General features: G+C 40.9%; 1 protein-coding gene across 3 annotated transcripts in view; it reads left to right on the plus strand.

Moving 5' to 3' along the window:
- The window catches only part of FGD4 (FYVE, RhoGEF and PH domain containing 4), a 106504-nt gene that overhangs the window by 36215 nt on the left and 57214 nt on the right, over nucleotides 1-13075 (plus strand). The window contains exon 1 of one of the 3 annotated variants that reach the window (XM_077178315.1): nucleotides 420-785. The exons of 1 other annotated variant lie outside the window; for it this stretch is intronic. The gene's annotated coding sequence lies outside the window, so the exon portion shown is untranslated. Of the gene's footprint in view, nucleotides 1-419; nucleotides 786-2375; nucleotides 2516-13075 lie in introns of those variants that run through there. One more of the 3 variants, XM_077178317.1, reaches the window with a different exon arrangement.

Genomic DNA, 13075 nt, shown 5'->3' on the forward strand with positions numbered 1-13075 from the left:
GTGCAGCAGGGACAGGGCAGTTTTGCCTGCTGCTGAATCAGCATCGATCCCGGCTGATGCGGAGCAGATAGGTCTGATGCAAAACAGAGGGTCTGTGCAATTCTTGTTGAGCAATAGATTATGGTGTCTTGAGGGGAGCAATTTCAAAGTCCGGGAGATAGAGAGCAGATACAGGCAGCAAACGTTTCCAATCGTGCTGAAATCAAACCCATTCAGGGCAAATAAGCCTGCCTTCGAAAATCACTTTGTCAAGGGAAAACCAGCTCCCAGCTCGTTTTCCCCGTTTCAATAACAAATAGAACTCCCGCACAGCTTCACCTCCGCCTCGGCGGGTGTTTCACGCCCTGCACACGGCGGGGCCAGGCAGTGCCAAGGTTAAAGGTGGTGGGCAGCTTTTGTTCAGGTGCGGTGCCCGCCCGCGGAGGCAGGGCACCTGCCAGGCATGCCCAGTGAGCCGCGGAGCCGGCTCCGCTGCGCCCGGGCTCGGGGAGGCTGGAGCACAAAGAGCGCTTGTTGCCCCGGTCCCCGGGAGTCTCCCAGCTCCAGCACTGGCTGGGGAGGGCTGGTTACCATGGAGGCTGCCATCTGTTCGCTCCCTGCTGGAATGTGATTATCCTCGCTGCGTTGGGAACCAGCAAAAGCAGGGGAGCGTGTGCTGCCGGCAATTATCTGCAATGGAGTGCGTTAATGGAAGGCTGGAATTAGCTAGCTGGAGGAGCACATAAAAGGATTTTTACCAAAAACTGTTAATGATTTCTAGCCAAGAGGAGCGAGCTTTTTGCAAGGTCGGTGCTAAATTCTTTTTGGGTGTAGGTAATTTTTAATTGAGGTAGTGGCTTTAAGATTTGGGGATGCAGCGCCACGGAAATAATGCTTATTGTTAGGAGGGTGTGGGGGGATTGTGTTTTAAGGATCTTCGTTTGTCTGCTGCAGTTCAAGCAGTTTAATTTGGGGTAGTTAAAGTAGTAAGTCAGAACAATAACTGGCCAAACTGACACAAATGGAGCAATCCATACCTCTCATCTTTATGAAATGCTGTTTGCTGCCAGATCTGTTTGATTTACGTGTGTTTTCACGCTGCTTGCTTTTTGTCTGAGTGATTTCTTTTTGGATGTGATACGTGTTTGGTTTTCCTACTGGCACGAAGGGTGAGACGAGGGAGAAATATTGGAGCAGAGCTGGTGATACAATGGATGTTCAGGGTGTTTTATGCAGTTTGCCCAAGGAAGCAGCGGAAGGGAGGCAGAATGCAGGAGCAGGTTTTCCACTCCTCATTCCCACCCTCTCTCCCTCTTTCTAACTCACCAACTGACCAAACATTTTGGGCTATTTCTCTTAGAGGGCTTAGTTGTATAAAGACTTGACATGAGTTTTTGGGATTCTCTGCAAATATTGTGACTGTTTTGATGGCAGGATTTAATATGAAGGGGAAAATAAAATTAAAGCTAAATTCTCGTAAGGTCTTCTTGTCCTATAAAATACTTTTTTTGCTGTGTTGCAGGAGCTAGGAGTATTAATTATTTTCCTAATATCTGCAGGGTGAACATTTTACTACAACTCAAATTGCTGACTTAAATGAGGGATGTGAAAATTTTGCCCCCCAAAAATGTAAAATGTTGTTTCAGCAGATGGTTTTCATCACATATGGGCTTTCCCTTTTCAAATAAAGGTCTTATGCTGCATCCCTCTCACCAGAACTGCCATTTTTATTTGGTGCAGGGGAGAACACTACTAGAGGCTGTTAATTAAAACTGTGTCAGTGCTAATTCAACCTCTCTGTCCTCTGCTTTTAAGCACTGAAAATGTCAGGGCATTGGAGTCTGGATGGAAAGTTACTGATAGAGTTAATAAGTCACGATTGCAACATATTTGACTAAGATAAATTTTTAACCTACAAGATGCTTTTCAAGTCTTGGTGCCTAACAAAAGTGTGTGTGGGAGATTGAGAGGGTTTTTATTTCTTTGAGTACTTTAACTGTTTGTGGTGTATGAGCTTTTCTTGTGCTTGTGGGAGGCTGGTATATGTGCCTGAAGTCCTTTCAGACATCATGTAACACTCTCATGTTGGTGGAATTGGGTGAGCACCCTTAATAAAAGCTGTATCAACTCATAATTAAAAAAAATCCCCTTTTTAAAAATTCCTTTCCTTCCCCAGAATTTAAATATTGCATTGCCTTTGAAGTTGATAATTTATGCAAAACTTGCTCTTAATGGGCTGCAGTGGACTTGTTCACACGTGCAAGTGCCAAGTCTGTAATTGCATTGTCAGGAGGAAGGGGGCAGATTGGCTTTTGTGCTTGGAAAGAGATCAGACTTTCACCCTTCAGGTGTTATCCTGGACCTGCCTGGAGTGAAGGGCAACGCTCCCAAGGTTATGCTGCTGTGGGATGTGTTTCTCTTCCCTGCTCTGCTTCCAGGAAGGCAGCTGCTGCCCACAGGATTCACTGTCACTGCCTGTGAATTACTGTCTCGCTGGCAAGCCTTCAGAGACAGCAACGATCCTGAGGGCAGGAAGGTAATGGCTTGGGTACCCTTTCCAGAGGTGATTTCTCCTGATTGCTAACTGGGGCTGTGCTGAGGAGCCTGTTTTCCCACTGCCTCTGCTAAACCTGTGTCAAGGATAAATAGGGGACTGCACATTCTGTGCTCTCCAGCTCATATTCTCATGAGCACCATGCAAATGTCCAAACAGTCTTAGGGAAACAATTTTATTTTTTTTTACATTTCTGTCTTGATTGGTCTATATGTGTCTGTTGGATTTTTTTTATTATTATTAAATATTACTTTAGGTCACTAGGTCAGTGTTGATTTGTGGATGCAGGATTTAAAGGCTAGACACTGTTTAATCCATTTGAGCATCTGGCCTTTCATAGTAGACATCCCATTTCCATGTAAGAGAGGAACTGTTAAATGTCTGGTGGAAACTAATGATGTTTTTGTTTAAGAGCTTTTTTTTTTGTTTTTAGTCTTAGGTAGGTTATTACAAGTGGCTCTGATGTTTATGCTTAATGCAAATAAATGATTGTCAATGTAATCTGCTACATGATCTCTTGAAGGAGATTTAGTCTAAAATACAGGCTTTGGGGGCCAGCAGAGACGATGGGTCATACTGAGCAGTGATTTGGTTGGGGTAATTTTAAGTGGGTAAGCTAAACTTAGGTACATCATCTCACAATAAAAGGGCATTTTGAATGAGGACTCAACTAAATAGTGTCTAGAAATGCAACCTAGTATATAATGAGCTCATAATAATCTTGTTTATAGTGTCTGTACTCACTAAGCTTTCAGGAAACTTGTCATTAAATGGTAAAATCCTGAGTCAATATATAGGAAAGTGGCTTGTGCATAAACGATCACAATTGTTTGCTTCAAACAGACAAGTCTTTCTGCTTTTCACTTGACACATGACTGTGGAATGCTGCTTGACATGACTTGGGTTTATTTATACATTGTTTTCAGGCTGCTGCTTGGTGGAGGTTTTAAACACTGCTTCATTTTCAATGCACTTTGTTTTTGCCGTTTACTCGTGTATAGTGAACACTAAAACAAAAAACCAAAAAAGCTCAGGCTCCCGACTGTCTCCTTACAGCAGCATGGCTGTTTCAAGGTTAAAGCCTGCAGCTCCCTCTGAAGGGCCAGCTGTTTTGGGAAGTCCTGGTGCCTGTTTACAAACTGTTCTCTTTGCAAGTTCCATGGAATAATGGAGTTCTCCAGCCTCTGGATGTGGGAGGATAAACCTGCTGACACAGGCACTGCTGCTGTTGGTCTGTTTGCTGGGCCTTAGTCACATAAAATTGCTGCTGTCTTTTATGCTTTCTCTGTGTGGGGTCAAAATTCAGGCATTAACACTTCTTTTTCCCACAATGCTGGAAAGTGCTCTACCAGATTTTAGCAAACATCAAATTGGTTGAATTTGCTTTAAAGCTGATCACCATCCTAAACCTCTGCAGTGAGATGGTAACTAAATGGGAGAGACTGGCAGATGAATTATTTTTGTGAATTGTGGTAGGTTTTTTTAGTCTTTTCCAGAGGGGCTTGCATTTAGTACAGAAGTACTTCTGTCCTTCCTTGTGCTTCTACCTTGTTAAGATGTCTAATTGAAGAACCTGAAGACTCAGAGGTGTTCTGCAAATAGTTTCAGAAAGTATTCCTCCCAAGTAATTGCTATTCAAAGTTGGAAGAAGAACAGGATGGGAAGAAATGACTGCCAGCAACAGAATATCTTGAAGGGGAATTATTTCTTCCCCCCTTTCCCCCCCAGTTCATCCAGTTGCTCTTACTATATAATTAGCTGTTCATTTTAAGTATAAAAATACTACTTGGACTTACAAGAGCCATGGGAATTGTTTACTTTTTGATGATTATCTCAGCAAAGTAAGTCCTTGAGTGCATTTAGGAATGTGGAGCTCAGGACTGGAAGGAGCCATTTGGTCACTGAGGGGTTTTTGTGTAGGATTTCCCCACTGCCACCCTCAGTCACAGGCAGCCTTATAACTTCTCTGCTATTTAGATGATCAGCAGGCTTTTCTTCTGGCATACTGCAAATGTCAGACTCTTATGGCTATGGGAAACAAACTTTAAAGAGAACTTTAAACTCTGCTAGATGATGAAAAGTCAGTGTTACACCATGCTCCAGAAACTGAACAAGAAAGGTTGAACTCATTGCCAGTGCCATGAGATGCCTGTCAGCAGAAAACTTGAGCAGGCACTTTGAGACATGAATTCTGCTCTCAGGATGATGCTTTCTGGGCTCAAGCCAGTCTTCAGTGCCTCAGATGAATGGTAACCCAGGGCAGCCAGATTTTGAATTGAGGGGTGAATAGCCCTCTAGTCCTGACAGATGGCTAGCAGAAGCACTTTTTCAAGTAAAGTGCTTTTCCAGCTGCTGATCTCTGGAGGAACCTTCATGGCAAGTTTTTGTGTAGTTCTTCTTGCCTATCTGTAGACATTTTCTGGCTTGTGCCTTCTTCAGATTGTACTTTTTTGCTGTGGTTTTCTCACTACCACAGATGCACTTTACCTTCATGGGAAGGGTGTAGGCGCAGCTAACCCTGCTATTAAACAGTGTTGTAACTTGTCTATTCCACTTCTACTTGTAGTAACACTTACCAAAAACCAAAACAAAATCCATGTTCGCCTGCTCAATTAGGTGTTGGTGTGGTTTATTGTTCTAAGATTATTTTAAAAAAATTTTAGCTAGGATTGAAACAAAGATTTATGTAAACCTTTTCAGCAGAGGCTTATGACCTGGGGATTGAGGCTGCAGAAGACCTGAATTGCAGACTTTTCTACAACCAGGGGATTTGTTTTGAAGCTGTAAAGTAGTGCCATGGGTGGTGTGGTGTATTTCCTGGAGAGGTGTTGAACAAAGCTCCTGTTTGAGTAGTAGAGGGAAAATTAACTCAAGAGATTGTAATAATACTTTAAAGAACAGCTTGATTCTTTAATGAGTCATTCCTGCAGGGCAGAGCCTGAACTTCTCACCTGGAATTTTTCTTCATCTTATCTCCTCCTCAGTATCAGCATCCTTTGTGTTCTCCTACGCTGCTGTCCTATTTTCTACATCAGCCAATATTTATTTTATTTTTTATTCTCCTCCATTTCCTAAGGAGGTCACTGATGCTCAGGAAGACAAGTGAAAGAATGACATGGCTTTTTGTGATTCAAAATAGTTTTTTGGCTTCCCATACCATGCTTGTAGCAGTTACATTGAGATTGAGACAGAGAAGAAATAATTTATGCTCATTTTACTTGTTCAGTGTGGCCGAGTATTGTTCAGCTCTGTAAAGCATCGAAAGGCTTCACAGGTTATGTAAGAATACCTGTTTCCTTTCTTTAAAGATCCTGTGCCACTATTTCTCTGCAGCTGAAATAGTTCTCTGGCAGCTCTATGTGTCACAGCAGTTTCCAAGACTAATTTTGATGTCTGTTCTCTTCAGTAGCTCTTGTTCACGCCATTGCTTGGAGCCTTATGTTGCTGTTATGACTTGGCCACCCACTAGAATGTAACTGGCAAGTGTTTTAGTCCCTTGGCTTGTCAAGATTTCTGTGTGTAAGTCAGTTTCAACTGTGGAAGCTGCTACAAACACTCTCAAAGATAGCTGCTGTAAGTCAAAATAAATTCAAAGGCTCAGTGATGGAATTAGAGCCTTGCCTGAGAGCTGAAACACAACAGTTAAAATCCAATAGGATGAATTACTCACAGTTATCAGGGTGAGCACTGTTTGCCCTCAGTGAAGTCAGCAATGCTGCACCCCTCTGTTGTCTGCTAGCACCCTGTTATGTTGGGGAAATGCTCATTTTAAAATCTTAGTCTGGGATACTGTGGATGGAGAGCCTTGCCCACGAATTTTGCCCACTTGCTCTGCAAGCTGTGGCCTGGTTACATCGTAAGAGACTGAACATTTGTGTGTGTGTGTGTATGTTTATAAAGCTGATTTGATTGATTTTAAAATAGTCTTTCTAAATTAGATTTTCCAAGTTTGTCACTGGTTTTACTAGTCTTATTCCTGGTGTTTCTCTGGTTTGCCTGAAATATTCCAAGTATTCCAAAATTTTCCCACTGTTGAAAAATTCTGAAAACTGTAGAATACTCTTTTAGTTGCTGCTTAACACAGGACCAAAACTTCAGTTGGCAGCTGAGGTGGTTTTTTGTCTATGTGTGTCTTCCATGGAGTGTCCTCAGCTTGTAGGAGCAGAAGTGTGATATTCCCTCAATCTGATACTAAACATTTTCAGTGCAAAACAATGCCCAGGACACAGTCATGATGAGAGGGAAAAGCTTCTCAATCCAATGTGATCTACTTACTGCTCTTTGATACTCTAGTCTGTTCATCATGTTTTAATGGATTAAGATTTTCTTTGCATTGCTTTAATCCCGTTTATCACAAAATCGGGTGGTGTTTTAGAATTTCCTTCCATAAGAAAGACAGCAATGAAACCTGGCTGTGTCTGTTTTATAGCAGGCATCTTTTCTAATTCCTGTTTTTTAGAGTCCAGAGATAGCAGTAAAGGAACGGGGGGGAAAGCTTATTGATTGTTCTTGTGTTGAAATAAATGATGAAAAGTCATTACTGTCTGGCTGATGAGGTCTGGTGTGTGGATGGCAATAATTTAAAGGAAATTACAGTTTCATTAGTGAGGATGTGGTCTCCAAGGCTATGTTTAACCATCAGGACAACTTCACTATATAAAAACAGTCACAGCTCTCTGTGATCTTTGACCCTGACTGTTCCAAAAGCTGAAATACACTTCTACATTCTTATTTGTCACCACTGTCTGTAATTTTACGTCTCCTTTTTTAAATCAAATTGGTTTGTTGAATTCCTTGTGATCACTTTTCTCCGGACAGTTGAGGTACACAAGGCTGGATGGACTGGAAAAAAATCAGCTCTATGTATTAATGGCAGGGCAGAAAAAACCCTGCAAAGAAGGGTCCAATTTGCTGACTGTCCTGCAAATACAAGACTATATTGGCCCTAACAGGACAAAGTAAGGAGATAGAGCTGTAGATATATTTGAGGCTGAAGGAAAGAATTGTGAACAGATGGTGACATTTTTTTGTCCCAGTCAGGTGAAAGACGTGCTTGCCCATGCAGGAGGGCTGGACTAAAGGGTCTGCATCCAAATCATTCTGTGCTTCTGTGATTTTTAGGAACTGACCTCTTCTGGAGAAAGCTCATCTCATATTTCTTGTAGTGTGACAGGGAGGATGGAGGAGGGTGAAGGGGAAAATGTCTCGGGCTTTCACGTTTCTCTTCCTCAGAAAGCATGGAGTCAGAGCTAAGGTGGAATAGCTTAAAAATGCCTGCACTGTCACATATTCTGTTTAAGAAATGTAAATGGGATTCAGGGAAAGACTAAACAAATTCATGGTGAATATGGCTTTCAGCATCTGCACAGTTGCACAGACGACATGGGTGATCCATAAATTGATGCTGTAAGCCATGGGACTTGTGTGTTTGTTGCCTTCTGCAGTGGATTACCCAAACATTTCCTACTGCTTCTTGTCAGATAAAGAATATTTGACTGTTTTTCCAATCACTTTTTTCCCTTGATCATATTTTGTGTAGTCTTACCTAGCCCAGAAGAGTATTAATGCATTCTACTCTGCTGTTTGTTGTGAACCCTCCATGCAGGTTTTATTAAATCAAACCAAGAATAATTTGTACTTTATTTTTAGTATCTAGCACTGCCCTGATTTGATTTTTGTAGGGAAGTGAAATCACAGTCCCTGCAATCTGATCTGCTTATTTTGTGAGTCTCTTGTTTGGATTTTTAATGTGGAAGGTGTAATTTTAAAGTTAGGAATTCAGCCTTTCACTGTACTGCTGAATCCAATGACAGTTCTGTGTGGTGGTCCTCCTGGATTGGGTCATGGTTTTTTTTGTGGGATGCACATGTGCTTTGTGTGTTTGTGTATGACCAAAAGCTGCATTAACTGGAAAATGAGTCTGCTTCCCTAAATCATAACATGATTTTGTAGGATATATATTTATCATTTGTATATATAGAAAGGAGGATTTAGAAATAAAATCTGTTAAACTATTTTTTTTTTAACAGAAGAATTGTCAAATCACACCCAATTGTTGGAGACATACCCTTTGACCAATTTTTATGTCTAATACCAGAAATCCTTTAACAATTGCTGATCTTTACTGAACAAGATTAATTGACAAAAACCCACAGATTCCTGGATTTTAGTGGGATTTTTTTTGTTTCGTTTTGGTTTTTTTTTTGTTGTTGTTGTTGTTGGGGTTTTTGTTTGTTTGTTTGAGTGGTTTTTTTGGTTGTTTTTTTTTGTGTGTGTGTTTTTTTTTGGTGGTTTTTGTTTGTTTGTTTGTTTGTTTGTTGGGGGGTTTTTTTGGTTGGTTTTTTTTTTCCTGGTATGGAAGGTACTTTAAACTAGAGAAACCCAGATTTATATGGTTAGTGTAAAACATAGAGTTACCATAGGTTCTTTTGTAAACTCTAATAGAATAGAAGGCACTCAATGACCTTTGATATAGTTCTCTGATTTCATTGAATTGCAACCATTTCATTATTTGTTTGGAGAGTTTTGTAGTTGCTTGTTTTATTCTTACTCTTGGACTAAACTGCAGACAACAAGATGCTACAGTGACAAATGCTGTGCAAACATAGGACAAAAAGTTCTTTTCCTCTAAGAATTTCTGCTGTGTGTTTTGAGCACAACCACAGGCTTTCCCTTTGGGACACATAATACAGCTGAGCTGAAGGAAAGAAAAAAGGATGGAAAAATACTGTTATTGACTTTCTAATTATGGCATGGTAATTGTTCATCACTTCTACCTTGAGACTGCTTTTCTTGCAATATAATGAAGGCACAATCTCCTTGCATGTGAACCAGGAGAGCTAGGGAGGAGAGTGATAGATGTTCCTTATTTTCAGAATTTGGAGGGGAAATTGTCCTTTCAACAAATGTGTTTCTGTTGGACTGCAGATCCAGTGTCCCCTAGTGTTTCTCACCTTGTTCAGGGTTAGCTGCCCATCTTTTTAAAGATATTGTTGCTTTTCCTTGTTGCAGCAGTCCTGAATACCCATTCCTAGACATCCTCCTTGCCCAGTCCACTTCTGTGTGGACTTTACCTCCTCCTTTTTCTGGTGATCACTAATCTCTGGAGCTCACTCCCTTAATATTAAGTTTCCCCCTATCCTTTTATTTATTATATGCCTGCAAATCCTGAGTTGTGATGTGGCTGTTTCTTCCTTCCTTACATGCCACTGGGCAAAGCTTGAAGGATGCACTTTAACAAGACAGCATTTTTAAATACGTTGTGTGGTTTGGGTTTTTTTTTTTAATCTATTTGTTTAAGCCATCCAGGCTTCTGCACAAAATCACTTGTTACTGATTTTAGGCTATGCCATGAGTCATGAAAAGGAGAGCATGTGGAAGGTCTGACAGAAGTGAGGGTCACTTTGGGACATGGCTGTGTGGTGTCCTGTAGCTGATCCCATTTCCCTAAGAATAGTTGGAACACAAATCCACTCCTCTGTAGAATACTACCCAGCTCATGAGTGGGGCTTTTAACAGCATCTCAGGAACTCTTTGGGGATGAGGAAAAAGCATGCTTTTATTTCTGCCCATGCCCCAGATCCTGTGATTTTCAAGTTCTGAGGTGTAATGGAGAAGAGAAAGGGGAGATCAGCATGAGTCAACCACAGCTGCTCTGTGGGAGCCCTGTGAAAGGGGCCTTCCCCTCTTGGACTCACTGAGATGTCTGTAGATGTCTCACATGGAAAAAAGAAAGCTGGGAGGTGTTTCCATATTGAAATCCAGAAGTTCTCCTTTTGAATTCTGTGTCAGGGTGCAGGTGGGTTACTGATCCTTTGGCTGGGACAAAAATCCCTCCCCATCACTGGTTTACACAAACTGTGCATCACTGTTCTGATGCATGATCCACAGCAAACCTTTCCAAGCACTTTGTGCCTGAAGTGAGTCTGCAGGAAGGAGGAGAGAGGCAGAAGACAACCACACTGGGGGCTGGACTGTGATTCACTGTCACATGAGCCTGTTTGGTTTTGGGGATTGAGTGTCACAGTGACACACTGCTCACGTAGCTCTTTAATTCTTAGTTCAGCTTTCCAGGTTTCCTAACAGTACTCATGTGACTTCCTTCTCAGTTTCATCACATTAAGAATATTCAAATGAGTTATGTACACAGTTTGAGTCCCCTTGTCTCCAAAATGGGGAAAGTACTGACAAAAGCTGGTATTCCTTTGTTTGTATTCCAAGTGCTTGGAGGTGGAAAAAAAGTAAGTGCCTTCTATTTATTGTGAGGTGTTTGTGAAAACTTTCAATTATTGGAGTGAGGCAGTCATATATGAGCCAATAATTTTAATTTGGGGTAACATAGTTTCATAGAACTAGTCTGCTGTGCAAGGACTAAAGGGCATACTGTGTTTAGTCTGTGTAGTTATTCTGATTATACTAAATGATGGCAACTTCTTATCTTAGTAGTATGACTTTTATTAAATTAATTAATGAGAATGTTTGTTTTATTTAACTAGTTGTTCTCTGTGTCTCTTTATCTGCCTTTTAGAGAAAATTAATAAAACTAAACTTATTTTTAAATTAACTTTTCTTTAAAGTTCATAGGCATGTTGTGGTGACAGGGAGACATAGCTGCACCTCTTGTTGATGAGTTTGCAGCTTATACTTGCATTATGCAATTTGCATGTTTCTGCTTTTAGAGAAAGCAAAGTTGGGCGTAGAACACTTGTGAAACCAGGGTAGTAGGTTAATGAGATATTCCCCTTCTAGCAGTTTAATCTCTTCCAAATCCCCTTATCTGGTAGCTAATCAAATAGATATGGAACAATTAATATATTACTTTTTTTTTTTTTAAGGAGGAGTTAAATACATATTTCAAAAATGGGCAGTGGTGACTTCTTTATACCCGTTCAAATGTTGCTACTTCTGGAAGTGAAATAGGATCCCCAGTTTCCTTCATGTGTGTAAAATTCCTTCTTTTTGAGTGGTAGCAGGCTTCAGTGACTCTCCTTGTCTGTCTCCTCCTTTTCCTTGTGTGACCCCTTCTCTTCTCTTTGCTTGCAGTGGTCAGTAACAATTTATGTGGCTGCTTATCTAAAATAATTGCTTCTTAAATTCTTTTGTAGCCATTTGTCTTGTAGTTTTCTAACCTACTATATTGTTTATGTCAATATTGAAACCTATATTGCTGATTCAATCTGAATTTAAAATCAGGTATTGGTATGACAGGCATTATCAGTGGTTTTCCTGGGTTGGGGAGGGCAGACCTGGCTGAAGAAAGGCTGGCAAAGCCCTCACTCACCAGCAGATGGACAACCCAGACTCCTGGGGAAAGTGGTTTATTCCAAATGTGGGAAACTGAGCAGAAAATGTATCTTCTTAACAAAGGCTTTCCTGGAGCAATAAGGTGTTCTGTTATAAAGGCACTTCATGTGCAAGCCCAAGCAACAGGGGCAAGTTTGAACTCCTGCAGGTGAACTTTCAAAATACAAATATAACTTATGCACTGGAGTCTTCTTGGTCTGATTATGAAACTCAGCTAATGCTATTTATTATTTTAATGGTGCATTGATGACCCAGGTGAATAAAATTTCTTTGTGTCTTTAAGGAGCCTGGGGTTACTTGCTAGAAATATCAGGGATGAGGAAATGCAACTTCCTAGCTCAGCAGTTTAAATACTCAAAACAGAAAGAAAACTGGTAAATCTTGGCCAAGGTGCTAAAAATGTGTTCCATTTAGGTTTCAAATCCATATGTGTGGAGCTTGCATCTGCTCATCTCAAAACGAATAAGGCACCAAAATGTTGAAATGACTGGAGGAAAGTTGTTTTTGTGCTGGTTTTGGCAATATCCCTCTGCCGTACAACATCTGTAATAGAAAGGAAACAATTAGCTGCCCAGAGGGCTGTCCCCTCAGTGACAAACACATTCTCAGGGATTGTTTTGCAAGTGTGTTCCCTGTAACCCTTGGTGCTCACCCCTCCAAGCAGCTCTGCAGTGCTGTGAGCGTGGGGACTGCGAGCGGCTGGAGACGGAAGGGGCTGCAGGGAGCTGTGGTTTGGACCAGTGCAGAGGTTGAAAATGATCTCATCTGGCTGCTATATTCTGATTCATATTATCAGAATTGGCAGGGCTGGATTTAAGTCCCACGGTTTTCCTCCTGCTGAGATGAATGCGTGCCAGCTGGGGATCACATGGTGTGGGAACTCTGAACAATAAAAGAAAGTTACTCGGGGTAACTTCCCTTTCCAGTTAATCCTTTTGCTTTTTGAAACAGTGTATTTCTTCAGTTAATAATTCATTCTAATAGCTTTGTATTGTGCCCTGGAGCACGATATGTAGTTTATGTAATTTAAAAACAGATTTTAAATTATTCTAATCAATTTCAAGCAATGCAAAATAAACTAATGTTTCATAACAATTCTTTAATGTCGATTCTTTTGGTCAGTGCTCTGGTATCCTGTGTGTCCTATATACTTAATTCTTGGCATAAATTTAAAGAGAGATCAGTAAATGCAGAGGATTTGACATGAGCACCATGCACTATAAAGGGAGAACAAAGCAC

Source organism: Agelaius phoeniceus, chromosome 5, assembly GCF_051311805.1.
Source record: "Agelaius phoeniceus isolate bAgePho1 chromosome 5, bAgePho1.hap1, whole genome shotgun sequence".
In the NCBI taxonomy this organism is placed as follows: Eukaryota; Metazoa; Chordata; class Aves; order Passeriformes; family Icteridae; genus Agelaius; species Agelaius phoeniceus.